The 27,968-nt window shown below is 45.4% G+C and overlaps 2 long non-coding RNA genes across 10 annotated transcripts in view; both read left to right on the top strand.

The window, feature by feature from the left end:
• The window catches only part of LOC140698123 (uncharacterized), a 146,596-nt gene extending 141,728 nt beyond the window's left edge, over positions 1-4,868 (top strand). The window contains exon 5 of the long non-coding RNA XR_012075608.1: positions 1,524-4,868. This is a non-coding gene — a long non-coding RNA (uncharacterized lncRNA). The remainder of the gene's footprint in view (positions 1-1,523) is intronic.
• A 930-nt stretch (positions 4,869-5,798) lies between these two features.
• On the top strand, positions 5,799-27,960 carry LOC140698122 (uncharacterized). Of its 9 annotated transcripts, none has more exons than XR_012075605.1 (6): positions 5,799-7,619; positions 8,564-8,802; positions 11,270-11,428; positions 12,336-12,446; positions 24,934-26,895; positions 27,396-27,960. It is a non-coding gene; the product is annotated as an uncharacterized lncRNA (long non-coding RNA). The 9 variants fall into 9 exon arrangements; XR_012075602.1 differs by having other exon boundaries at positions 5,799-8,802; positions 24,934-25,062; positions 26,097-26,895; XR_012075604.1 differs by having other exon boundaries at positions 5,799-8,802; positions 24,934-26,336; positions 26,741-26,895.
• The last annotated feature ends 8 nt before the right edge of the window (positions 27,961-27,968 follow it).

The following is a 27,968-nucleotide window of genomic DNA, read 5'->3' as shown; positions in this document are numbered from 1 at the left end:
TCAAAGGATGGACGGCCCATCTGGTGGCAATATTTCAAATGTGGGGAGATGCTGTGATTAGGCTGATCAGTCAAGTCCTATTGAGGGGCTCCCCAACGGGAACTTTTGGTAATATGGGGCTCATCACTGGGAAGGAATGTAATCAGCTCCTGGCCAGGCCATGTCCCACATGAGAGGCTGCCTTGAAGCCACCCAGCTCTCCTGGACCACATGGGCGGGGCCAGCAGGGAACAGGACCGGAATTCCTCCCCTCTGAGAGTCTGGAATCTCCTCCAGATTCTCTGACAGGCCCGGGGCAGTTTGGGTGGGCACTGTTGCTTCTCCCGTGTGGCAGGCTGAGGGACTCTGCCTCCCCTCACCCACCCATTGTGTTATTAGAGGAAAGCCCCCACGCCCATTTCTCAGAGAGGCAGAGACAGTGGAGGCGGCCGACCCAGGATGCTGGGGCGTAGAACAGAGCATCTTCTCTGGACCCTGTGGAGCCCCTTCTGCAGTGCAAGGGCAGACAAACTGAGTCCAAAAATAGAGCCCAAGCCTCACAGATTGTGTACAAAGAGAAATTTTGAGTATCATTTTTGTTCCTAAGTGCTCAATGATAGTTGGCTTTTTGAAAGGACCTGTGGTAAGATGAGAATCTTTCGGAATGTAATTTGCAGCTCAGATGATCAGAATCAAGAGGATTCCTTAAATCAGAGCTGCACTGCTACCCCTGCCACTGTGAAATGGGCTTCCCGAGCCCCACGCAGACCTTGGCGTCAGGTGTAATGCGGGGTAAAGGTCGCTGAGGAAAGAGAGCCAGAGTCCTTGCAGATCCCCTTGCTTTGGTTAAGGCTTGTGGTGGAAACTGCCCGGGTCCACAGAGTCCAATTTCTCCTTTGGCCTAGCCGGGCTGTTATATTACCCAGACTCCCTTGCAGCTGATTGTGGCCACTTGACTTCACGTTTTTGCCAATAAAATATGAGCCAAGCCACGTGGGCCGCTTTCGGTTCTGCGCTTTTACACATCGGGGGCGCCTTCTCCACGTTCTCTTGCCTCTTCAGTCTGGCTGGAATCTGGACAAGGCAGAGACCTAGCAGACAGTGACAATGCCCTAAGGGCAGAATGAGCTCCGCCCCAAATCCAGGCCGATTGGGCCAATTCTGGCCACGCCCATCTGTGAACACTGCCCAGGGCTGCTTTTGTGCCGCAGTGGCCAGAGTTGAGCGGTTGTAACACAGACCTGATGAGCGGCGAGCCAAAGATATTTATTACCTGTCCTTCACAAAGAAAGTTTGCTGATCTCTACCCCAGGGATGGCAAGGCAACAAGAAAGGAACTGGGCCTCCGAGCATGCACACGGAGCAGAGGGGACTACGCGCATCAGGGATATTATGAGACCATGAAATACTTTCGCTTTGTTCGCTAAATTCTACCTTGTTGGGTCTCTGTAGCGGCAGCTTGGCGCCAGTACCAGCCCCAGTAATTCTGTCTACGAATCGCCTCAGAGAGCTAAAGTGCTAGTTCACACCTTCTCTTCCCCCAGGTCCCACAGTCTACTCGGCACTGTTGCTGGAAACCCTACAGGGACACCCTATGGAGAAGCCTGGCACATAGCAGGCACTCCAGAAAATGCGGCGGAGATAAGGAATTTCACTTCTGGGCACATATCCAGAGGGAATGAAAACAGGATACGGAAGAGGTATGTCCACTTGCCACGTTCACTGCAGCATTATTCACAGTGGCCAAAATATGGAAACAGCCTGCGTGTCCATCAAGGGATGAATGGAAAAAGAAGATGTGGTACACACACACACACACACACACACACACACACTCAATGAACTATTACTCAGCCTTGAGAAAGAAGGAAATTCTGCCATATGAGACACCATGAATGGACCTTGAGTGCATTATGCTAAGTGAGGTAAGTCAGAGATAGAGAAGTACTGTATAATACCACTCATATGTGGGAGCTAAAAAAACCAAACTCATAAAAACAGAGAAAAATGGTGTCTTCCAGGTAGTGGGACTGGGGGATAGGACAGATATGGCTTAAGGATACAAACTTGCAATGACTAGTAAGTAAGCCCAAGAGAGCCAATGCACAGTAGAGTGAACATAGGTGATAATATTGTATTATAATCATCAAACTTGCTAAGAGGCTAGAACTTAATTCTTCCAACCACTAAAAAGAAATGTTAATTATGTAATGTATAGAGATGCTAATTATATCTACAATGGCAACCATATTACAATATATATGAATGGATCAAATTAACATGCTGTAGACCTTAAATTCACACAGTGTTATATGTCAAATGTATTTTACCTTTAAAAAAAAGTGTTGAATGAATCTAAGAGCTGGAGAGTAAAAGAAAGAACTCAAAAGAGGAGAAAGGGCACCCAGGGTCCTCTTCCCGATGTAGTTTTGAACACAGTGAGACCTAGTTCTGGTCCACACATGCTGTGTGGCCTTCAGCAAGTCATTTGACCTCTCTGAGCCTTACCTTCTTCGTCTGCAAAAAGAGGGTGGAATTAGTGAACCACGCAGTGTTGTCAGGACTAGAGACAGCAAAAGGAGAAGGCGTGCTGTAGAAGACTTGGCTGTGGTTGTCGGCCATCGTGGCTGTCACCAACATGGTCATCCCTCTGCCATCAGATATGAAGGGAGTGGAGAAAAAGCAGGTATCCCCGAGAACTTTCCTACATCCTGTAAGTCAATACCACTTATAAGGGATTATGTGCCTCCGAGTCATCATGTTATCCTCTAAATTAATTTGTACCCACAGGCTTCAAATGATAAGCAAGATGATGCAACTGCTAGGTGGCCATATTAACTTGGGGGGGTGACAGCTACGTTTCCTACATGAGAACGTGCTTGCTTTGAGCAGCAAGACCGCAGCTTGAAATTCTGGGATTCTGAAAACTCAGTGGATTTCTGCTGGGCCTGTCCAATCAGAGGACGTTATTAGGTGTCATAATAGCACATTCCAAGTAAGGGGATGACAAGAGGTGTGTGTAAGTGTTGAGAACACAGGGCACCCGGGGCAGGCGAAGGGGGCACGTGTCATCAGGGCAGATTTGTTGAAATAGATGCACTTTGAGTGGTGCGGTGTGATAACTCAGTGAACAGCTGGCCTTTGCTGAATACCGATGTGTTCCGGGAGCTGCAACGGGTTTTCTGTATTTTTAGCCAGTGCAGGAGGGAGGTACCGATTAACATCCATCCCCTACAGAGAAGGAAACTGAAACTAGGAGGAGGGAAGTCAGCTGATTTGGCCTGTACCTCCTTATGGACCCAAGCCACAAACAGTAGGCAGTGGTGGATATAATCACACATTTGTTTTTTGAATTTCATTAGTTGCCTATATTTAAAAACTAGGAGATTTTATGAATTCTAGACTTGGGGCTTATTGTGGCCAATCAGAAGATCTGGCAACACAGTGTATGAATTATCCCTCAACAGTGACTGCCTGGAACCAAGTAGAGTTCCTTTAGGAAAGGCAAACAAGCTCCAATTGGCCACAGTCCCAGAGGGGCTTCAAGATGGCACAATAGAAGGACACAGAGCTCACCCTGCCCCACAAATACGTCAGAAATACATCCACATGGATGGGTGGCAAAGATGGCAGAGTAGAAGGAGCTGGAGAAATGCATTTGAAAATCAGAAATCAGCAACTTAAAGCAATTACATACACACACACACACACACACACACACACAGAATTTTACACCAAAACCTTATGGTAACCACAACCCAAAAGTCTGTAATAGGTACACACACAAAAAAGAAAAAGAAATCCAAACATAACACTAAAGAGAGTCACCAAACCACAAGAGAACAAAAGAAAAATACATCTACATGTGGAACAATTCTCACAGAATACCAATTGGCCACAGTCCCCACCATTCCCTGTTGTCTGCCAGCTTCACTCCTTTTCTTTCTTTCCTACTCCCTGTGGACATTTGAGTTTCAGATCCCTGCTCCTAGCCCCTCTGAGGTCGCTACCTTCAGGGAGCACCTGACAGAAGCAATAGTAGTATTATCTTGCCCTTTAGAACATGGGGGATGAGAATTGGTGGTCATGGTGTGTATGGGAAGCACTGGTACGTAGTATAAATAACATAGGTTGTTCCCACAGGCAGATGTCTTTTCCGGAGGGAGAACCATCTTCCCTTACCCCCAGGGCTCAAGAGTCTCTGAAAGCAGCTTGTTATCCTCCTTGCCTTGGCCAGAAGCCCTCAGTGGCTCCTACTGAACCCATTTTATTTATTTCACTTGATCTCCAAAGAGCCCAGACTCATTACAGTCCTCAGTAAATGCTCCCCCCCCCCCAGCTCTGCGGGGAGATCAGCCAACTTGATCAATAGACTCGAACTTTAATTTTTCTTATATGGCTAAGGCTGTATGGTGGGGGTGGAGGGGAGGAGGGAGAGGAGAGGGATAAGTCTTAAAACAGTATAGTTATGATTTGCCTTTGCCTGGAGGAATAAACGATGTTGCTTCAATTTTGGCATCAGTTGAACTTGATGCCAACATCTCTGTAAATGGGTCAGGCAGTCAAGAAAGCCAACAGTTGGCCACATTTGTGCTAACTCCAGTCTTTTTGTTTTTGCCAGAGGAAAAAAAAAATTCTAATTTCTATCAGTCTAAATTGAGTTGGGGAGCATTATCAGCTGGAAGGACCCTTCTGATTTGACAGGCCCCACTGTATGATGATTAATTACTTCTCAGCTTCATTGGACTTTTCTAATTTCCTTTTGCCACTGGCTGGAGGCACCGTGCGATAAGTACTGCTCTTATTATTTTGTGCAAAGGAAAATGTCTATTACGGTCTGTCGTACAAGCGAGCAGAATAAAAAGACAGCTGATCAGGAAACTTGCAAACCCCTCTATCTTTATTTGGTCTCCCCTGGCCTCCCTTTCTCGCTTGTTCTAAGACAGAGGTGGCCACACACGGTTTCCTGTCAAAATAAGAAGATAAAATCATAATCTCTATCAGAGTACTTGACATTTTGAAATTTGTATAATGATTTCACGGGATTTAATCCCCTGGCTCGCCTCAAATCCTCCTCCAAATGCAAATGCAACTAAAATATGATACTGAGAACTGCAAGGCCATTCTTCTTTGCCAGCGCATTTATTTGGTCATAAATTCAACCTGGGGGGGATTGCCTGATTGTATAGAATACTGAAATGAGAACAGTAATAATCATGATGATAATGATAATTATTACTAAAGAACCATAACTAAATTTGGAAAGGAGACATTTTGGTAAGCGGAACCAACACCTAAATTACAACGTGTAGGTTTCCAGGAGCATCTCACCTCCGTACAGGACGGCTTATTGGCTGGTGGGCTGGCTGTCTCCCTGGGATGATCACAGACTCTGCCGCAAAGGACAACTGAGACCCAGCGGAAGCTGTTTGTTCTCCTGGAGAGGAGAGATGTGAAAACGTAGAAAGGACCTCACTTCTGCAGCCCCCTCTGCCTGTTAATCCTCGGGCCTGGGCTGATCTTGAGTTCAGGGACTCTCAGGATGTGCTTACTAAGGCTGATGCGGGGAAAAGCCCCATTGAGCAAGTCACAGCCACATTTCTCTCCGTCTCTGGCTGCCGAGGAGGCCACTGATTTCACGAGGAATCTGACTTCAAAGCCGGGTTGCAGGAGAGAAAGATAAGGGGGCTGAGGGCAGGGCTGGGGCCCTGTCACAGCCCCACACGGGCTTCTGAATTCTGCCTGTCCGCTGTTGTTTATCTTGCCTGTTTCTCTTTGGCAGGATAGGGGGCAGGCTGGGGGGGGGGGCAGGCTGGGAATTGCAAAGGAGCCACTGAGCTCCTCTTTTTAATAATATGAGCTAGTGTTTGGTTAGCACCTACTACCTGCAGGCACTGCACTAACTATGTGCAGTATCCCACGTGGTCCATGCAGTCCACTTGATGTTGGTACCTTTATGAACCCATTTTACAGACAGGAACACTCAGGCATCAGAGTTAAATGTCTTGTCTGGGATCGTGTAGCTAGGAAATGACAGAGCCAGCATTTGACCCCCAGGCTGTCATTCTCTCAACCTTTCTGTCTCCTATTTCCCCTTTTCATCTTTTGCAAAAGCCCTGATGATAGTGTGTGGGGTGAAGAATACAGGCTGGGTGAAGAAGATTTGTTATTTTATTCACATCCTCCATTCATTACTCTCTCATTTATGTCTTTATTTTTTCCCCAAAGCATTTATTGAGCACTTACTATGTGCCAGTGTTGTAGTAGGCTCAAGGAATCCCCAGATCAAATTCCCACAGTACTTGCCCTCAAGATGCTCAGACTAACAGATGATTAAGAGTTAAAACCCAGAGCAAGAAATGTTCTGATACAGATGCATAAGAATGACAAATTTTGCCTGAGGGAATGGGGAGGTTTGCAAGAGGGACTGACATCTGACCCGAGCCGGAAAGAGAATTCCAGGCAGAGAGAACCATCTGGGCAAAGACTAAAGAAGTAAGTAAGCTTGGAAAGACTTGTTTGTGGGGTAGCTGGGTGACTGAGAGGACAAATCCACTAGAAACTAAGACAAGGAAGGTATCGAGGCCAGACCATGGGGCTTACTAAGGAGTCTGATGATGGTTTGATCTCTGAAATGAACTGTTTGTGATCTCAGTAAGTCCCTTCCCATCCCTGGGCCTCAGTTTCCCTCTCTGAGCAATGCAGTCATTAGCCTATACCAGAGATTGAAAACCAGTGACCCATGGCTGAGTGGCCCATCATCTGGCCCACAGCTGAGTTTTCTTTGGTCTGCATGTTTTTTTTCCTTTAATGGAGAGCCACCATTCAAGAGTTCACATCAAAATCCAGATTTCTCACTACTTTTGAAAATAAAGCCACAATGGATGGCACCACTACATCCCCAACCAGCCAGAGGTGGCCGCAGTGAAGAAACAGATGCATTATTCAGGTGAACAGAGTGCTTTCTAGTTTGCCACAGTCACCACCACTCCCTATCAGCTCCCAACACCAAGACCAACTAAAAATGGTCATGTTCATTGTGTAGATATTGTTGATTGTGTCTTTTTCTTAGAATGGAGGAAGTACACCTCTAACTATGATGCTAACAGAAGTGGGAAACAAAATCTGGTCCAAGAATGGACCCCATTTTAAGAGAAATAGGGGCAAATTCCATATTGAATTGAAGAATATTTCTATGTATTTTGTATACAAACAAAACTGTATTGAAAGAATTCAGTTTCATTTATTGAGCATTCCTGCTGGCATCTGGGTTTGAACCCTGGGATTTGAGTGTCAAAAAACTTCACTCTGGGTTCTGAATGGATCCATTATGGAGCCCTGGAGTTGGAACTCTACCAGCAAGACAGGAGGAGCCAGGGTGGGAAGGAGATCGCCTGTCACCTTGTCCACCTCCAAACGTGGCCTTTTATGCACAAACCCTGACCAGCTTGCTCTGAGAGAGGTGAGTAAGTCACTTGGGTGGGGAGGGCCTCCAACTACTGACTGGCCGTTCTGGAAGAAGGAATCCCTCGTCTACGGGCACGTGGCACCCAACCCCACAGCAGCTCAGGGAGAAAGTCTGGGCTGGGACCTTGGAATGACCCAGATGAGGCATCCTGCGTAACACATGGTCTGATGAGGTGAGTTCTGATAAACTAGCTTTGATTTGCCTATCAGGACACTTCTCTGTGAACCTTTCTCTTCCTTGGATCCATGCCCTTCTCTCCATAACCTTGTAGTGCCTGCCCCTTGACTTGCTTTGGTCACTAAGATGTTAGCAAACACAAGGCGAGCAGAGGCTTGAAATGTGCTTATGGGTTTCCTCTTCTCCTCTCACCCCTCTGCCTTCTCCATGAGAACACACCCAGGCCATCCTGTTGGAAGACATGACTCATGGAGCAGAGCCCAGTTCTCCAGTTGTCCAAGCCAAAGCCATCCTAGAACAACCACAACCAGCTAACCCTGCAGAGAGCCAGCCAAAATCAGCAGAGCCCCCTAGCCAGCCCACAGCTAACCACATACTCAGGAGTTGGGCCAGCCGAGACCAGAAGAACCTCCCGGTCAACCTGCAGACTCAAGAGCTAAAGAAATGCTTAATTGCTTAAGCTCTCTTTAGAGAACTTTGTAACACAAAAATATGGTGGCATCAGATAACTGATATACCCACCCCACAGTGATGTTTCTTCCCCAACAGCACAGTCCCTCTCCAATGTCAGTGGCCCTTGTCCCCGGGCTGACTCCTAGAAGATGAAGTGGTTCAGAGCCCAAAGTGTTTGACGTTTTTCAGACGTGGGTCTGGTGTTTAACTCTGCCCACTCTGAGCTCTCTCACCTTTCACAAGCACTTCATTCTTTGGAGCCTCAGTTTCCTCATCCGTGTAAGGGGAAGGATAATAATATAAACAGCACTGGCTTCACAGAATTATTGTGATGATTAAATGAGAGAGGCAGGTAGAACATTTAGCCCAGCGCCTACCATATACTAAATGTTAAGTCATTATCAGCTGGTCTCATTCCTACCCCCTCCCCTTCCTCTTTTAGTTAATCTCTCAAACTCAGTGGAGTTTCATCCTTCCTCTCCACAGCAGTGGGCACCCAGGCAACTCTTTCAACCTGCATGGGGCTCGATGATGCCAGAACACACGTCTGCAGAATTTCTCTCCGGCAAGAAGCATGAACAACGCCTAGTTACCCAGAGCCCAGGACCTCTCACTGCCTTCCTCGTTTTTAGTAGGTCACTGGAGATGGCCGTAAGCACACTCCAACATGCCAGACATCACTTTGCACTTAGAAAACATAATCGGCGACACATCTAGAAGACAAGGTTTGTCCCCCGGAGAGGCCAATGGTGCAGAAAAATGAGATTCTTGGTGTGGCGTAAATACCAGTGTTTCCCAAAGTGTGTACTGAATGTTTCCATGTGGTACCCCATGAATAAATAAACAATAGGCAGGTAGATAGATAGATAGACAGACAGACAGACAGATAGACAGATAGGACAATCTAAAGAAGAATAAATTTGATAAATTCTGAGCCAAACAGGCTTTGTGGAAGGACCTCTTGGAGGCTTTTGAAAATAATGTTTTATTGTTTCTCTCCAGTGAGGAGGTAGAGAATGCTGTGTTTTTTAAAGTGATTTGACCAGACGTCCGCCATTTTGGAGCAACGTTTTATGGGAATAATAGCCCATGGAATATCCTTTTGGAAACTGGTGACTGAAACCCCAAGCTGATGGTGAGGCTAGCATCACAGGCAACTGTCCCCACAGGCAGGAACTGCTCTGCCTGGTGGAGGGAGGCACGGGGTGTGGTCTCTGCAGTCTCTCTTGTCATCCTTGGCTCTTTTGTTTGGGTCTGTCCTTACTCCCCTGTTTGTTTTGCCACCACTAACAGCCAGAAGTTTGATTTGTCTTGGTTATGGCCTTTATTTTTTTAAGTGAATTGTGCAGTCAAATGTAGGCAATTCGCTATTCCTCCCTGATAGTGTGAATGCACAAGAAGGCAGAAGTACCTTCTTTGTGACAGAATAAAGCAGGGATGCTCAAAGCATTATTACTTCTTCCTCATCACCCCAATCAGCCGAGGTTTAAATGGAATTCTGTTGGGGTCACCGACATGATTTTTTTAAAAAACAGGCACACCAGATACCATTACATTTCATCTCGGGACAATTGTTCTCTGAGCAAAGTGTGCTGTTTTCCTGTGGGTAATCCCCTTACCAGATTGTGGATTTTCCATGTTGAACATCAGCCACTACAACCAAAAACCAACGAACTGTGTTATTGACAATGTTTTAGTTACAATACATAAAAGATACAAGACAGCAAAGACGAGAAAATGATCTATCTGTAGCGGCATTTGTATGTTTAAGAAAACTCACAGTGGTGGTTCTAGCATGATGCATATATTTCCTTTTCTGCTAATGGCTAAAATTTCTAGCAGCATGGATGCGATTGCTTTAAAAGAAATAATAACATTAATAGAAATGACTGTCCCTGGCAGCACGATAAATGAAATTAGAGGCTCTTAGAGTTGTGGGCTCGTGACAATGTTAGTGTGAAATATAATCGTTGGATTGCTTTGTTCTTTTTTCCAATAAAAGGTGGAAGCTATTGAGTATTGTTATTAGGCGAGCTAAGCTGGGCTTCTGTACAGCATAGTTTTGTGTGTCTGAACCAGCAGAAGCTTTTGAAGTCCCACGATTCCTTCTGCTTGCTAATTCTTCCATTTGTTTGATTTTTGGTACAAAGAAAATGAAAGAATATGATGAGATTATGGCATTTTAAGTCAATATTTATTAAAAAATCAATCTAGATGAAAATCTGCCCATCCCTCTAATTAGATGAGGCAACTTGAGGTTGATTTTTAATTGCAAAAGTAATTACACGGAGCAGATAGCCAGTGACATTTGATTATCTAGGTGATTGATTAAAAAGCCGAGCTCACCAAGCAGATTGCCAGCCAGGGAATCCAGACAAAAGAGCAAATTAAAAAAGTTGTCCTGTTAGTAATCACAAAATTCAAGGATGAAATTACAGAGCTAAACACCTCCATTGCCCCCTCATCTTCATCACTCACTCCACACTCACTCTGCATTCACTCCAACGCCTGATAAAGAAATGGATTAGTGTGAAATAAATTGAAAAGGGAAAAAAAGGTTGGGGGGAGACCGAATTCACGGCTGAGCACAGGGCTTTTAACAAGTTGAAATAAATTTCCCCATTTTTAGAATAAACTTTTTTTTTGGCAAGAGAGATGTTTTCATAAAGGATCTTTTCAGATTGTTTGATGATATTAATTTATCTATTAAGAGAGAGGGAGGGGAAAAATTTCACTTTCTAGCAGAATAGGATATTAAGATGTCTTACTTGTTCTTCATTTCATTATAACATGAAAGCCTGGGGAACAGGCTGTACATTTGGCAAGAGAATCCTTGGATTTGTAAACAGCCCTAGCTGACATATTGGGCAGAATAATGAAGGGGCTTCCTGGTCATTCAGAGGGATCCCGGTGGGGGCTCCTTGAGGATATTGTGGATAAAGGTGGAAAGGCGAATATACTGGAGCAATTCCCAAGAGGACTTGTGTATGACTCAGAGCGCTCATTCCCAGGAGTCCCAGAAAAGGAGAAGGGAAACTGAGGCAGGGCCACCCAGTGCAGCTCTGGCAGCTCTGAGGGTTCTGTGCCGCCTCTTCGTGACTGCTCGTCAGCGCTGGGATGGTTAGGATGTAATGAAGCAGTCAGGAGATAAAGTCCAAATCACCGCTAACATCTATCCTTCTGCTCTGTCAGCAGACGCCGTCCAGGCAGAGAGTGGGACGGGCGAGATGTGCTCCTTACAACCCTCCAGGGAAGCTGATTTCAGCTAATTCCAGAGTTCAGAGCTAGCAAGTGCCACAGGGAGATGCTACTTCCATAGACAGCTGCTTGGATTCCCAGCCACGGACACTAGTAAGTGCATTCCCCTCCTTGTATTCATTATTTTACTTTTTCAAAAATCCATTCATTTCTTCAACACATACTTTGGGTAAGGAAATTGATATTATGGTTCAGGCTCTTGGAAAACAATTTACATTATCTAGTGCAACTGGAATTACACACAACCTCTGACCCAGCATGCGTCCTAGGAAAATATGTGCAGTGTACCCCAGCAGACACAGGCAAAAACGTTCACAGCAACATGCTGCTCATAATTGCTGCAAACTGGGAACAGACCAAATGCCCATCACCCAAACACTGGATAAACAAGTCACAGCTTACTGTGTCAACAGCACACTACACACACAGTAACATTTCGCTGCCACAACATTAAGCCCAAGCAGCAAAACACAAGAGTATATTTTCTGAGTGATTCCATTTACACGAAGCTCAAAATCAAGGAAAGCGACATTATGTTGTGTAAGAATCTGTAGGTGGTACAGGAAGAGGATTATAGTCAGGGAGGAAGTGCTGTGTGTCTTTGGGGCACTTTGCAATGTTCCATTTTTTGTCATTGGTCATGGTTATCAATCGTTTGTCCCACTCTGCATGGTTTGTTTCATGGTTCTTTTTTCTGAACGTAGGTTACATTTCACACATACACGTATTTGTAAATAGATATATATGAATTTAAAAATAGATCTTTTGGATGCTCAACAAATTCATGCCAGTGGGACAGTAGACTGCAGACGTGCTACTTCAACTTCATTAGTAATGTTTTATTTTACTTAGGAAAAACCCTTCAAGTTTGTTTATTATGTTTGAGTTCTTTGGTTTAAAAGACTTGTGGCAACTATGGCAAAATGTTAACAAACATAAATTCTAGTTCATGGGAACATGGATATTGAAAAGTTATCCTTTATGTAATTTTCTTTTAAAGGAATTTGGAAAAGAAAAAATGAAAATACTTACTGTCTGCGAAAAACACATTAATAAAGACACGTGCTGAGTTTTGTGGGAGCCAAAATACGAAGAACCAGCTTTGCCCGAGGTGAGTGTGGAAGGTTCCCGGGGGTGACTCTTGAGCAGAATCTTGGCAGATAAGTAGGAGTCCACCAGGTGGACGCAGAGGATGAGGCCTTCAAGTGGAATAGAACACAGTGCTTTTAGTAGATGGCAGACAATTGGAGCTACTGGAAGACACCTCTGGGCCTGTTTCCCAATCTGTAAAATGGGGCGTTTTCCATCTCTCACATACCAGGCTCCAGTAAATATGGAGACTCAATTTAGCAAGAGCAGTTCAGGCTGTTGACCCAGCCTGCCCAAGTTTAAGTGTAGCTCTATTCCTTATTAGCTGTGAGACCTTGGTTAAGACAGTCAATCTCCCTGTGCTCTCCTGCCTTGTCTGTACAAATAGTGATAATGGTATATTAGTATTTACCTCGTAGGACTTTTGTAAGGATGCAATGAGCTCATCCACTTATAATATAGCAGATATTAAGAGCTCAGTTTATTAGTATTATGGGAGGATTTATTTGTTTATTCGCAGATATCTGTAGCATCCATTCATTGCTTTTTCAAAAGTTCTGGCTGTTTCATCACCTCTGCCCACAACAAGTTCCCAGGCTTGAGGATTTCGCCATGTTTGCTAAGAGAATTCTCTCGGCCTGGCGCATATCTCACCCAGCTCATCTGATGGTTGTGTTTCCAGATTTGCTGAGTATTCCCTCTCCATAGCTCCCCCTCCTCCTTTAAGAGCTCTTTTTCGCTGGGATTTCCTTCATTCTTACTTGTCTGAGTTTTCCCTTCTTATCGTTACTGTCAGTCAAATTCTCCAAAGGCCACAAGCAAAGCTCTCCCAAATCCATACTCATTACATGGCCCTCCCGAGGGGAAGGGGACTAGTCCAGAAGATAACGAGAAAGATACCACTGTTGTCTTTTCCTTTATTCGGGCTTTGGGGCAGGGCTTCTCTCGGTTAGGCACTGTTTACCTAGCAGTAAACATCCCCGGGCAGGTGCCCTGTGTCCGTGGGCAGGAAGCAGTTCTTGGAGAGGCAGAGGGTGAGGTCCTCTGAGGGCGGTGCCCAGAGGGCGAGAGGAGGAGTGTCTTCCCCTGATGCGCACTTAGACTTGGACGTTGGAGAGGTGGGCAGGAGCTTGGGGCTTGACCCTCAGCTATCAGAGCTGGGGGAAACACAGCAAGACCTGGTCCAGGCCCCTCGTGACACAGATGAGGAAACTGAGGCCCAGAGAAGGCCGAGCTAGGAGTACAGCCAGGTTTCCTGATTTCCAACCCCTTTCTCTCTGCCATGTTGGCTAGCTCAGCTCCTCACCCCCATTTCTAATAAGTTGATAGCAAAAATGTCCCCAGTTTTTCATGCCTGTCTGTAAACACATCATTTGAATGTTATCTCAGTGCCCCATATCAAGAATTGAAGTCTATTTCCCACCAAAAGCTGTATTAGTTTGTAACGCTGCCTCAACCAAGAACCACGTTGACTGGGTGGCTTCAACAACAGAAATGTATTCTTTTATCTTTCTGGAGGCCAGAAGTCCAAGATCAAGGTGTGGGCAGGGCTGGCTTCCTCTGAGACCTCTCTTCCTGGCTCGCAGATGGCCGTCTTCTCCCTGTGTCCTCACATGGCCTTCCTTCTGGGCGTGTCTGCGTCCTAATCTCGTTTTGTATGAAGACACCAGTCATAATGGATTAGCGCCTTACCCATATGACCTCATTTTACCTTAGTCATCTTCTTAAAGGCCCTGTCTCCAGATACAGTCCCATTCTAAGTCACTCAGGGTTAGGACTTCAACATATAAATACACGAACATGGGCTGAACTTATGAGTGGCTTTGGCCAGTAGAATATGGCAGAAGTGGTGGTGTCATCTCTAAGCCTAAGCCTTGTAAGACTTTGCATGCTTCTCAGTGCCACCAGTGGGGAACATGCCTGGACAAGCCTACTGGCCACATGAAGTGGAGGGGAGGCTGTCCCAGATCCACCAATAGCCAGCCAACTCCCAAAATATGAGTGAGCACAGCCAAGAGCCACAAAGGGGACCCACAGGTGACTTGCCAGCTGACCAGAGACAACTGAGTGAGCCCAGCCCAGCCTGGCAGAACCACCCATCCAGCCAGCAGACTCATGGGCTAGTAAATGTTTTTAAGCCACTTGGTTTGTGTGTGTTTGTTATGTGGGATATTATGGTAGATAGCTGAAATGGGAGCCCACGTCACTTTCATTCGCTGAACAGTTTACTCTGGCCAGATACTCTTCCAAGCACTTTGCATCTATTAAGTCATTTAACTATTTTATTCCCATTTTTCAGATTAAGAGCCTGAGGCAGACAGAGTGTGTGACTTGCCCAGGGCTGCATGGCATGTTTGCTAAAAGAATCAAGATCGGAACTTATGCAGTCTGGTTCCAGAACCTATGTTTTCTGATCATACTCTGTAGTGCTTTTCTGCTTAGGGTGAACTGTTTCCTACTGAAATTAGATTTGGCAGGAAAGCAATTCCCAGGTCCCACATCTGATTCCAGTGACCACTTCCTAAGGAAACTGGGGGCAAGGATGGGCAGGGGTGGGGAGGTCTTCTGTTAAATGCATTGGTGGGAAATGCAAGTGCATCTTATCCTTCAAGGCAGCCCGATGTTCAAGGCCTTCAGAGTCTGTCCAACCTGGTTTAAATCCCGTGGCTTCCCATCTGAACCCAAACAATTCCGTCAGCTTCTCCAAGCCTCGCTTTGCATGTTGTCTCTTTACCCAGGGTGTTACAATTCCTAGGACTTGACACTAGCAGCTCTGCCTTAGGTGACTGAGTTTCAGGCTCTTTCCTAACTATTAACTCTTGGACCCACTCCAGAAGATGGGTACCATTGTTCTTCTCCAGCCTGTCCATGTGCCCCGCCTGCTCGAAGATCCGCTCTCCCACCTAGCCCGGTGGCTTCCCCTGTTCTGCTCTGCATTGCAAGGAACTGAACTCAATAAACTGTTTCTCAGGCTTTCGTGCGTCCTGCAAGGCACTGGCTCCCACCAGGTGGCCCTGAATCCTGGGCTCTGAAATGCCCTCCCCCTCCTTGTCCCTTAGCCCTCAGATGGGTAACAACTTCTTACTACTAACCTCCATGTTTTCTCACTGTCCTTGCTTGGTGTCTTAGCTCTTCCATGCCTTTGTAGGCATAATTGTTGATATATGTATTATGTGTGTGTATGTGTGTCTGTATACACACACACACGCGCATATATCCATGCACATACATATGTATGTATCCATACGATTTCTGTGTGTATATATATTTATACATGTATATGCATATATTACTAATGTATGTGCATATGTGTGTGTGTGTGTGTGTGTGTGTGAGTGTGTGGTTTTCTTTCTTTCTCTTTTTTTTTAAGAAGGGAGCAGTTCCTTAGTCTCTGAATAAAGATTTACCGAGTCCCTGCTCTGAGCCCAGCTAGGGTCAGTAATCAGGACGGGAAGCCACAGCCCCTGAGTGCATGTGGCTTGGCACATAACTGTGGTTGGGACAAGGGGCAGGTCCTGACATCGCCACACACCAGTGAGCCAAGTGAGGCCGGGCTCGTTCAACATCACAGCTCCTTATCTAAATCACTTCTTATTTCAGATGTTATTTCATTGCTTCCACTTTACCTGATACCTCAAAGGATGTGATATGAGGTGTCTTACCATGATTTAAAACATAATAATTCTCCAGTTACCCGTGATGTGTAACACACCACACTAAACCTTAAGACACCAAGGATCATTTCCCTGTGGCTTCCGGGAGTTGATGGGACTCAGCCTGGTGGTCCTTACTCAGGGGCTTCATGCGACTGCAGACAGCTGAGACTGGAGTCATCTGAAGGCTGGCTAGTTCCCATGGCTGTGCCGGGCTGGGGAGACTGGAACATGTGGGGCTGGAGCAGGTGGGAAGCCTCAGGCATCTCTGTCTCTAAGGGCTCTCTGTGTGGTCTCTCCAGCAGGATGGCTTCACAGGGCTGATGGCTCCAAAGGTGCTTGTCCCAAGAGAGATGATCAGGCAGAAGCTGTATCACCTTTTAATTTTTATCTGAATGTTCCTTTTAAAAAAATAATTATCATACAGTAGAATTAATTTTTTAAATACATGGATTCATATACCTGCCATTACAATTAGGACACAGAACAGTTTCATCGCCCCCCAAACTCCCTCCTACTATCTATTTATGGAGATTGTAATAATATCCCCTTTTACATTATTAATATTGGTAATTTGTGTATTTAATTTTAGTCAGTCTTGGTATATGTATAACGTTTTTTTTAACCTTTTCAAAGAAACAGCTGTTTTCTGTTTTCTGTTTCATTGTTTTCTGCTCTTTATTATTTCCTCTTGCTTGCTTTGGTTTTATTTTGCTCTCTTTTTTGTTTTTTTAGCTTCTTAAGGTAGAGATTTAGTTTCTTCTTTTCTTTATATATATATGTATATTTAATTGAAGTATAGTCAGTTTACATTGTGTCAATTTCTGGTACACAGCATAATGCTTCAGTCATACATATACATACATATATTCATTTTTATATTCTTTTTCACCGTAAGTTACCCCAAGATATTGAATGCAATTCCCTGTGCTATATAATATGAATTTGTTGTTTATCTATTTTATATATAGTAGTTAGTATCTGCAAATCTCAAACTCCTAATTTATCCCTTCCCGCCCTCTTTCCTAGATTCTTAATTTGAGAACTTTCTTCTTTCTTTAACACAAACGGTTAATGCTATAAATCTCCCTCTAATCGCTGCTTTATCTGCATCCTACAAATTTAGATATACAGTGTTTTCATTTCTATTCAGTTCAAAATATTTTCTTATCTCCCTTGTGACTTCCTTTTTGACCTGTGGATTATTTGAATGTGTTGTTTAATTTCCAAATGTTTAGGCAAAGATTTTCCTCTTATCATTCATGATTAACTGCTGCTCTTGTTCCTTTGTTTCTCCTTTCCTGCCCTCTTGGGTTGTTTGAATAGTTTCAGTGTTTTATTTAAATTTTTCCATTGTGTTTTTTTTTATCGCATCTCTTTTTTTAGTTTTTTTATTTGTTGCTCTAGAGATTACAGTATGCATACTTCACTTTTATAGTCTACTTAAGATTGATAGCTTATCACTTCAAGTGGAAAGTAGTAACTTTACAACTGTGTAGATCCTTTTCCCCACCCTCATTTATGTTATAGTTGTTTTATGTATTATATCTACATGCCCTGACGACTCCATCAGACAGTGTTGTGATTTTTGCTTTCAACCACCAGAACTTAAGAGAAGTCTATTATATTTTCCCAGATACTTACCACTTCTGTTGCTCTTCCTTCATTCCTGATGTTCCAGATTTCCTTTGTGTATCATTTCCTTTGTCTAAGAAACCTCCTTTGCAATGATTCTAGAGCAGGTCTGCTGGCAATGAATTCTTCTGTTTTCCTTCCTTTGAGAACGTATCTGTTTCACCTTCATTTCTGAAGGGATTTTTTTGCTGGTTATAGAATTCTGGGTTGGTATTTGTTTTAACTGTGAAAGTGTCAAGCTGCTTCTTTCTGGTATCCATGAAAATGACATGGTAATGTGTCATTTTCAACCGGCTTATTTAAAGATGTTTTTCCTTTGGTCTAGTTTTCAGCACTTTGCCTCTGATTCCGTTAGGTTTCCCTGTTTGAGGTTCACTGAGCTTCTTGAATCTGTAGGTTTACGTCTTTCATCCTCACTCTGGCATCTCATCCTGCTATCAAGCCCACCCAGTGAGTTTTTCATTTCAGTTACTTTTTTTCAATTCTAAAATTAAACTATGAGCTTTTTAATTTTCTCATTTATTTCAAGAGTGTTCACAATTACCTGTTGGGGCTTTTATTTAATTGCTACTCTGTCAGATAATTCTAGCATCTTTGTTATCTCAAGGTTGGCATCTGTTGACTGGCTTTTTCCCATGCAAGTTGAGATTTTCATGGTTCTTCATATACCAAGTGATTTTGGATGCTATCACAGATATTTTGAATATTATGTTATGAAACACTAGGTCTTCTATAAACCCTGTGGAGAAGGTTGACATTTTTGTTTTAGCAGGCAATTGACTTGTCCTGTTCAGACTTCAAGTTCTAACATGTCTCCTGGTGCCAGTTCAGTTCTTAAAGGCTTTGTGTCATTTGAATCTGATCTGCATGCCCACCACCCAGGGGCCAGCCTAGCACTTGGACGGTGGTCTACATGTCACTTCAGTTCTCAAAATGTCTTTGGTATGCAGCTCAGAGATGAACCCAGGAATTCGTAAACAACTTTATGCAGTTGCTTGCCTAAACTCTTCTCTCTCTTTGCTATCTTGCTGTAAGGAGCCCCTTTTCAGTTCTCTATCCAGGAAACCCAGGGCTTTTGTTACTCTAATCTGCCACATATTTCCATGACTACCTCTATCCAGAGCCAAGTGGTGGAAGAGCTGGGCAAACAAATGATGAACTCACCTCTAGTTCAGTGATTTTTCAGGTTCTGCTCTTCCTGAATCTGGCTACTACTCTTACTTTTCAGAGGCCTCAAGTACCTGCTCCAAGTGTTGTGTCCACATTTTATAGCTGCGTTCTGTGAGAGAGATGGAGAGGTCTGCTTACTCCATCTTAGCTAGCACCAGAACCAACCTATGTCATCTTTTCTGACCTAGCCCTGCAAGTCACACGGCATCACTTCCGCCACACTTTATTAGTCAAGGCAGCTGAAAAGGCCCATCCTGATTCAAGAGGAGGGGAGTGACAAGGCTCTGAAAGCATATGTGGGGCCAGAAATATTGTCGTAGCCAGTTTTGGAAGATATACTCTGCCACAGATAATAATAAGGAAGGAAGAAATTAGCTCAATCGGGAAATAAGGAGAAGCTCAGGGTAAGGCTGTTGTTCACAAAATGTGTGCCCCAAGGTCCGGCGAGCCTGCTCTCCTGCCACTTGTGCTTCAGAGCAACCGACTACCTAAGGGAAGGTGGGAAGGTGAGAGGCACGATTCTTCACAGTAGTGCTTCTCATATGTACCCAGGAGTGTACCCTGGGGAGGCCCAGGAGCAGAACCTGAGTGGCTTTTCCTCCTCAAGGAATAATGATACCTCGGAGCATGTGAAGATACTTACCTCGTGCTTTTGTAACAACTCTAAGAGGTAGACCCTTAGAAGCTTCAGACATACCTGCATAGCCCCTGCGGGGGACCTGAACCCTGGTTCAGAGGTTGGTTTCCTAAGTTTCACAGTGTCCGTACATAAAGCCAATTTGATCCCTCCAGAGATGGTTCATTTTTCCCTGGTCTTGAAACTCAAGGTCAGCTTCTTCTGTGGACCCTTTTAAATAGACATTGTGAGCGCAAGGTCAATGACCTCCAAAGCGAAAAGAATCCCTGCAGTGATGCTACCTGTCAGGGCTCTTCTCATAGGAGTGACGGGACAGCGCGGTGCAGAGAAGGCACCTTGGGTTCAAACCCCAGCTCAGCACAGCATTAGCTTTGTGACTCGAGCAAGTTACTCGGTCTTCCGAAACTCCCTTCCAAGTCTCAGAGACAATGACAGTGTCTGCCTCACAAAGTTACCGAGAGGCTTATCTAAATGAGATCAAGCCTGTAAAGTGCAGCGCCTGGGACTCAGCACGCCTCCCCTCTTGCGTGCCAGTGACTACCAACATCAGATAAGTCAGCCTGAGGCCAGAACCTAACCGGAGGTCAACCTCTCCCCAAGAGGTCGCCTAACCTCTCTGTGCCTCAGTGTCCTCCTCTGCAAACTGGAAGCAATAATGGTACCTATCTCTTATGGTTACTTAAAGGATGAAATGAGGAGTGGGAGAAAGCGGGAGCTGTTGGTCACAGAGGGCAAATTCTTGTTTATGAGATGAATCAGTTCTGGGCTCTGATGCTCAGCTCGCTGATTACATTTAACCGTACTGTAGTGTATGCCTGAAATTTGCTAAGAGAACAGATCTTAAGCATTCTCACCACACACACGCACTCACACACACAAAATGGTAACTGTGAAGCAATGGATGTGTTAACTTGATGATGTGCTTTTTCACAACGTATATGAAATCACCACATTGTACACCTTTTAAAAATCACATTGTACAACCTCAATATATACAATTTTTACTGGTCAGTCATGCCTCAGTAAAGTTAGAAAAACCTAAAATGTTACAAATTTTAAAATAATTGAGAAAAAGGCTTCAGCGAGCTAATCAGGTAGAGGGCTTAAAGCAGCACTCAGACAAAGCAAGAATGCAGAAGCCTGAGCACGTGCTACTGCAAAGTTATGATTTGTGAAACCGGGAATATGTGCTTCAGGGTTAAACAGCGTTGTGCGAGGAGATAGAGGAAGCCATATGTTAAACATGGTATATTTTCCTCCAGAGTCAACTTGATTTAAGAAGAAAAAGCTAATGAGTATGATGGACCACGTGCCCCCAGCTACGCTGTTCCCTAATGGTCAGTGGTTGATACCCCGGGGTCCCGAGATTTCCACCCTCCCCGCCGAAAGTGATGTGTGGACTCCAGGGAGAGGAGAGAGGAGTCCCCTGGATGATATGAAGGCCCCTGGCCACCCGGAGACGGTGCAGGCACAGAGCAGTCACAGTCCTGGCTGCCTTCTCCATCCCGGCTGCCGCGAGCACGGCCGTTTTCTACATTCCCCTTCATTAAACAAGAAACTCAGATGTTGGTAATTAGATTGCCGTCCCCAGCTGCCAAGTCACATTCAGTTCCAAAAAGCCCTGTATACAGCTACTTGTGTGTTTGTTAACAATGTCCCCACAACAGGTCTGCAATTAGAGCCCATCTGTTGGGCTTCTCAGAAAGCACTGCCAATCGGGCTGGTGAACTTGGAGTCCTCATTGTGGTGAATTCCTGACCAGAAACCCTACAGTGGAAGGCCCCTGGTCCCTGATGGAGTGTCCGCGGCTGGGGGCCCCTGGACACCAGTCATAATGAGCTCTCATAATAAATGTGCAGGAAGGTGGACGCAATCAGGTGATAATCGAGGTGTCTGCGCGGTCTCCTCAATCAAAGCAGACCCTCTCCTTTTTCCAGCTGAACCATCCATGAGTCTGGATACACCCTGTCTGTCTGAATGTTCCTAATGGTACCCAGGTGTCATTTCTCAGCCAGCACTATTTGGCTGAAGTCAAGTATCATTGCTTCCCTGAGGAGTCCCCCATCCCATCCCAATAGGAGATGCTCTGTAGCTGATTTCAGCCCCCTTCCTGCACAAGTCTAGTCTGGCAGAGGAGCCGCTGATAAACAGGTCTTTCCTCTGAGAACCGACTGGGGAATGTGGAAAAGGTTGGGGGTGGGGCAAGGACCAGAAGCATCAAGATGCAGGTGCAGCATATTTGAAACCTAACAAATTAAAACATGTATTTTCCAAGAAGGAAGCTATGCATGCATGGATTAGAAAACAATTACTGAACAGTGACTCAGGTGAGGGTCCTTGCCAGGCATGGGAATGGGGAGGTTAGGGGAACATGGCCATCTATCTACCTTGTCAAGCTTTGACTATGACAGTGGTTTTCCATGCCAACTGCACATAAGCATCTCTTGGAGAGCTTTAAAAAAATTCTAATGCAATTAGGAAAGCAACTTCATTTACATTAACACCTAAAATAATTAAATACTTAAGAATAAATCTAACCAAGGAGGAGAAGGACTTGTATGCTGAAATCTACAAAAATTGCTGAAAGAAATTAAAGATCTAAGTAAATGGAAAGGCATCCCTTGTTCATGGATAGGAAGATGTGACACTGTTATGATATCAATACTACCTAAAGTACCTAAAGTGATCTGCAGATTCAACACAGTCCCTATCAAAATTCCAGCAGCTTTTTTTTTTTTTTGCAGGAATGGAAAAGCTGATCCTCAAATTCATATGGGATTGCCAAGGACCCCAAACAGCCCAAATAATCTTGAAAAAGAATGAATTTAGAGGTCTCACATTACCCAACTTTGAAACTTTGCACAAAGTTACAGTAATAAAAACAGTATGGAACTGGAATCAGGATAAGCATATAGACCAATGGAATATAATAGAGATCCCAGAAATAAACCCTCATATATATGATGCCCTAGACTGAATGTTTGTGTCAAAATTCATATACTGAAGCCCTAATCCCTGATGTGGGAGGTAATTAGGTCATGAGGGTGGAGTCTTCATGAAAGGGATTCGTGCCCTTAAAAGAAAGGACGAGAGAGGTGATTTCTCTGTCATGTGGGGATATACCAAGAAGGCATTCATTTGCAAACCAGGAAGAGAGCCCTTCCCAAGAACCCGACCATACTGTCACCCTGATCTCAAGACTTCTATCCTGTATAACCGTGAGGAATAACCATGTGCTGTTTAAGCCGCGCAGTCTGTAGTATTTTGGTTTAGCAGCCCAAACTGAGACATATGGTCAACTGATTGTTGATAACGGTGCCAAGACCATTCAATGAGGAAAGGACGGTCTTTTCAACAAATGGTGCTGGGAAAATTGGAGATCCCTGAGGCAAAATAATGAAGTTGGTCACTTACCCTAAACCGTATACAAAAATGAATTCAAAATGGATCAAAGACCTAAGCTTAATTGTGAAAACTACAAAACTCGTAGAGGAAAACATTGGAGAAAATCATCATGACATTGGATTTGACAATGACTTTATGGATAAGACACCAAAAGCAGACAACAATATAAAAAAGAGATAAATTGGACTTCATCCGAATTAAGGACTTCTGTGCATCAAAGGAGACTATCAAGAAAGCAAGAAGATAACAAAGAGCATAGAAAAATTATATGTGAATTGTGTATCTGATAAAGGAATAATATCCAGAATATATAAAGAACTCTTACAACTTAACAACCTAACAGACAACCCAATTAAAAAATACTAAAAAGGACTTAAATAGATACTTCTCCAAAGAGGATACACAAATGACCAACAAGCACCTGAAAGATGATCAACACCATTAGTCATTAGAGAAACACAAATCAAAACACAGTGAGATACCACATCACACCTACTAGGATGATTACAATTTTAAAGCAGTGTGGGTGAGGATATGGAGAGACTAGAACCCTCATGCATTGCTGGTAGGAATATAAAATGGTATAGTTGCTAAGGAAATCAGTTTGATAGTTTCTCAAAAGCTTAAATATAGAGCTCTACCCTAGGCGTAGGACCCTAGGCATATACCAAAAAGAATTGAAAGCAGGGACTCAAACAGATACTTGTACACTGATGTTGACAGCAGCGTTATTCACGATAGCCGAAAGGTGGGGACAAGCCAAGTTTCCATCCACAGATGCATGGATAAATTAAACGTGGGCTATACATTCAATGAAATGCTATTCAACTGTAAAGAGGAATGAAATGTTGACCTATGCTACAACATAGCTGGCCCTTGAAAACATTTGTGAAATAAGTGAAATAAGTCAGGTAGAAGGGGACAAATATGTATGATTCTACTTATATAAGAAACCTAGACTATGCAAATTCATAGACAGAAAGTGAAATAGAGGGTATCAGGAACTGAGGGGAGAGGAGAAGGGGAGTTACTGTTTAATGGGTATCATTTTTGTTGGAGATGATAAACAAGTTCTAGATGTAGACAGTGGTGATGGTTGCGCACAGTGTTAGTATTTTAGTGCCACTGAACTGTACGCTTACAAATGGTAAAAATGATAACTAAGGTTATTTATATTTTGCCACACCTATGTGCTAGCTACTGTCCCAGGTTCTGGGAATCCCATATAAACGAGGCAGGGCACCGGTCAACAGTTGAGAAGAGTAGAAATGGGATGGAGGCTGGTGATCAGAGGAAAGATGAGGAAAGTCATAAAGGACACCAGATTTTTCATGTGAGTTTGAGAGGGGCTGAGGATGCTCCCCTAAGAACGATTTCAAGCGGAAGAATTGCTTCAGGGATACGCTTTAGGTACATTATGCTTGAGCTGCCAACCTGCCCTTCACTGTCAAGGAGTAGCAGTTAGCTTCTGTGACACCACTTACCAACGGTGGGCCTTGGACAGAATCCTCAACGTCCCTCCGTGATCCTCAGTTTCCTCATCTCTAAAACGGGGGGATGGTGACTCAACAGTCCTCATGAGGCTGCTGAGAATCCAGTGACGCTGTACGTTCAGTGCCCAGCACAGGGCCCGACCCGCTGCAAGGGCTCAGTCACGCGAGCTGTAGCAGAGAGTCAAGGCAGCAGGGCCTTTTGCAAAGAAGCTGAGGAGTGAGCCAGTAACCATAGTGTGGAAACTTAGAGAAAATTCCAAGTGGATTAAGGGTGTTGGGGAAAAAAATCACTGATCATTTTGGTTGAGCGTCAGATGACAGTTTCTTTATCTTTCAAGGCCAAGTTATATCCCCAAAACATATGTTGCTGTTCTGGGAAATATGCAAGAAAGAGACCTGCAGAGAGAATGGGAACCTCCCATCTCCCACCTCCCGCCATACTTGAGCATACCTTCTTGGGAAGGCAGACTCTCCAGCACCATTCAAATGACTGCCCCCCTTTCCTCTCTCACGCAGGCCACAGCAAGACAGGCTCATCTCTGTGGGGGTCACCAGGCTTGACTGCCAATGACCATGGCCGATGGCAGAACCCAGCATGGACAGCTGCTGATAAGGATGGACCAGAGGCCTCTGCTGGATGCCTGGGTGATTGACAAAGCCCCCCCTTGGCTCCCAGAACTTAAATCAACCTTGGCGAGAAGGGGCAAAGGGGAGAGGATGGGAGGCAGGCCCTGCATTTGCCTGGATTACTTATCCAAAAGGGACTGAGGGGAAAATCTGAACTGGACTTATCTCTCTTTCCTACATCACATTTTCTGCCCTTGGGTAGAATCTGGGCTGGAGATCAAAGTTTGGTTCAGTTATGGAAAAATGCAAGTCCATTTTCACATAGCTGAGTTTGTGGCTGTGAAGGCTATCCCTGCTCCACCGGCAGCTCGCTGTGGACGAGTGAGGGAGGACCCCCTGCTGTCTGATTTGGGCCCACAGACATGTATGAAACACTCTCACTTTGGCAGTCAGAGGAGGGCGAATGGGAGATGCTGGTTTGAACCAAAATAGTCAGGTAGTAGGGAGTTTCCCTTACATCATCGGGTAGGTAGAGGCTTTGACAAGTCTCTTAGTGAGAGCCTTGCCATTTCCCGGACCATTTCCTGGAAGAGGAGCCATCAGAGTTGAGACTTGAAAGAAAGGCTACAGTGAAAACCCCAAGACATAGCTGGGTTTTATTTTCCCCTTAAAACACCGAGATCTGAGGGTCTCCATTAGATTAAAGACAGGAGTTTGCACTTAATTCGGAGTCTTCTAGCTCTTTCATGAGAGACAGGCCATTCTCGCAGGATCATCCTCCAGCACGAGCACACATGTAAAGAGAGTGCTGTTTCTGAGCTCGGGCTCCACCATCAGAAAAACCTGTTCAAGTCCCAGCTCTGCTGTGTGACTTTACACAAGTCACTGAGCCTCTCTGAGCCCTTTCAGTCTGTCTATAAAAAGAGGATAATAACACCTACTCTGTAAAATTCTTCTGAGGATAAATGAGAATCCCATACAGATGGAGACACAGACCAATGCCTGGGACATACAGGACGTTCTCGGGGAGCAGAGGTTAGCGCACCTACAGCCACAGGTGGGTGCCCTGGGTTGGATCCCAGAGCTGCAAATGCCTCTGCTGCCTTTCGCAGGTAGCCCTGTTCTGATCCTACAGCCCTGCTCCTCTGGATGTGATGAAAACACGTAACTTCCTGGGCTGCTCTCCAGAGACCACCTGCTGTTAGCCCGCTGTGCTCTCACACTCGGATTTAGCCAAGCCCACAGGTGGCAGCTACGAGGCTCTGCCTGGGAGAGAGCTGCTCTTCCTGTGGGGACAGGGGAGAGCCTACCCTCCTTTCAGCATCCATCAGGATTGATGACGGGGAAGCCGAGTGAGCTTCAATGTGGCTTCTTTAACTGGGGGATGAGGAGAGACGTGGCTGAGGGAGCAGCATGTGAGAAGACTGGAGGAGCAGTAAGGCAGCTGGGAAGCTAGCAAAAGGGCGGCCAGAGAAGGTGGCAGGGAGGAGTCATGAGAGCAGGCTTGCTGGGTGCCCGGCATACGTCCCAGCCTCCACTGACCCCTTCAGGCCTCACAACAAGCCCACGTAACCAGCGCTAGCCTCTTCCTCCACTTTTACAGATCATGTGAAAGAGAGGGTTTCAGTTCCTGCCCAACATCGTACAGCCAGGCTTTAAAGCCAGCCCACCTGGCATCCCCAGGCACGCCCCTGAATCATTCTGTCCAGTGCCCTGGGCACAGGGCATTTACTAAAGGTACCAGGCCTTATCCTAGGAGCAATAGGAACTCAGTAGAAGCATCCCATAACCACATCTGCATCATGTGACAAGATTCCTCTGGCTGCTGGTGGAGAAGAGATGAGAGGATGGCAAGGGTGAAATGCAGAGTCACCCTGCACAGAGCCCCTTGAAGGTGTTCCGGCCATTGAGGTTAGGGGTGGAGGTTGGACTGACGCTGAAGGAGGTGGGGGAGAAGCGGGGAATTTTAGAGATGTTGGCTCTTCCCCTCTCTGTGCTTTACCCTAATTTTATTCGTGGAATAAAAGAATTAGCTCTGGGTTCAACACTGCGGGTGGCGGGGGAAGGGCAGGGGAGGGGGGAGGGAGAGGTGTCAACTCACCAGAGAGCCTGGGCAGCCCCTCCAGGGACCAGGCTGTCACTTCCCCCTGCCTCTCCTGTCAGGGTCAGGGGCTGGGAGCCCCCACCCCTGAAGCTGGGGGTTGCAGGAGCCGTCAGATCCCAGGGGACCAGCATTCAGATTGATTCCCCAAGAATCTAGCCAACAGGGAGACAGCCCTCCCAGGGGACAGGAAAGCCTCTCCAGACCCAAAGAACCCTTGGAGGCTGCCCACCTCCTGCCCTTCTTCCCCAGGGGCTGAATCACCGGGAAGTCTGGGAGCTGCCTTCTGACACAATCTCTTCCACCCCAGTGTTGCCCGCGTGCCTTGGCAAACGGAATCAAAGCTGTTGGAAAGAACGCACCCAGAGAGTCAAGCAGTTTACCCACTGTCAGGGGCGGCTTTGAACCAAATCCTCACCTCCAGGTAGTATTTACCTCCAGCACACACACAGCCTGGGCTCCCTGAGGCTGGAAAACGACCTGGCCTCCCAGGTAGCAGCCCCGCCCCTTCAGAAAAGCCAAAAAAGCATCCCGTTTCAACCTCTAAATCTCCACATGCCAAATTTAAGAAGGGGGAAGGAGCTTCAGCACTGGAGTGAAGAAGGGGCGATTCTGACCCACCTCCCTCCAGCACCTTGAGGTCCCTGCCATTTGCATTCTGCCTCACCCGGTTCCCGCCACCGCTGAGAGTTAATCTCCACAGCCCAGATTAGTTTATTCGATTAACTCTGCTCCCTACAGACCATCCCGGGAGCTCTCCGCCACGCATCCAGAACGAGCGTCACCAACATTTTACCAAGAAGATTCAATAGAATAATCTTTTTCTTTCTTCCTTTCATATGATTGGAAAATAAATTGAAAATGAATTTCAGGCATTGCTTGT

This window comes from Vicugna pacos, chromosome 9 (assembly GCF_048564905.1).
Source record: "Vicugna pacos chromosome 9, VicPac4, whole genome shotgun sequence".
Classification (NCBI taxonomy): Eukaryota; Metazoa; Chordata; class Mammalia; order Artiodactyla; family Camelidae; genus Vicugna; species Vicugna pacos.
Note: the sequence above shows the minus strand (reverse complement) of the source record. Positions and strands in the feature narration are given on the sequence as shown.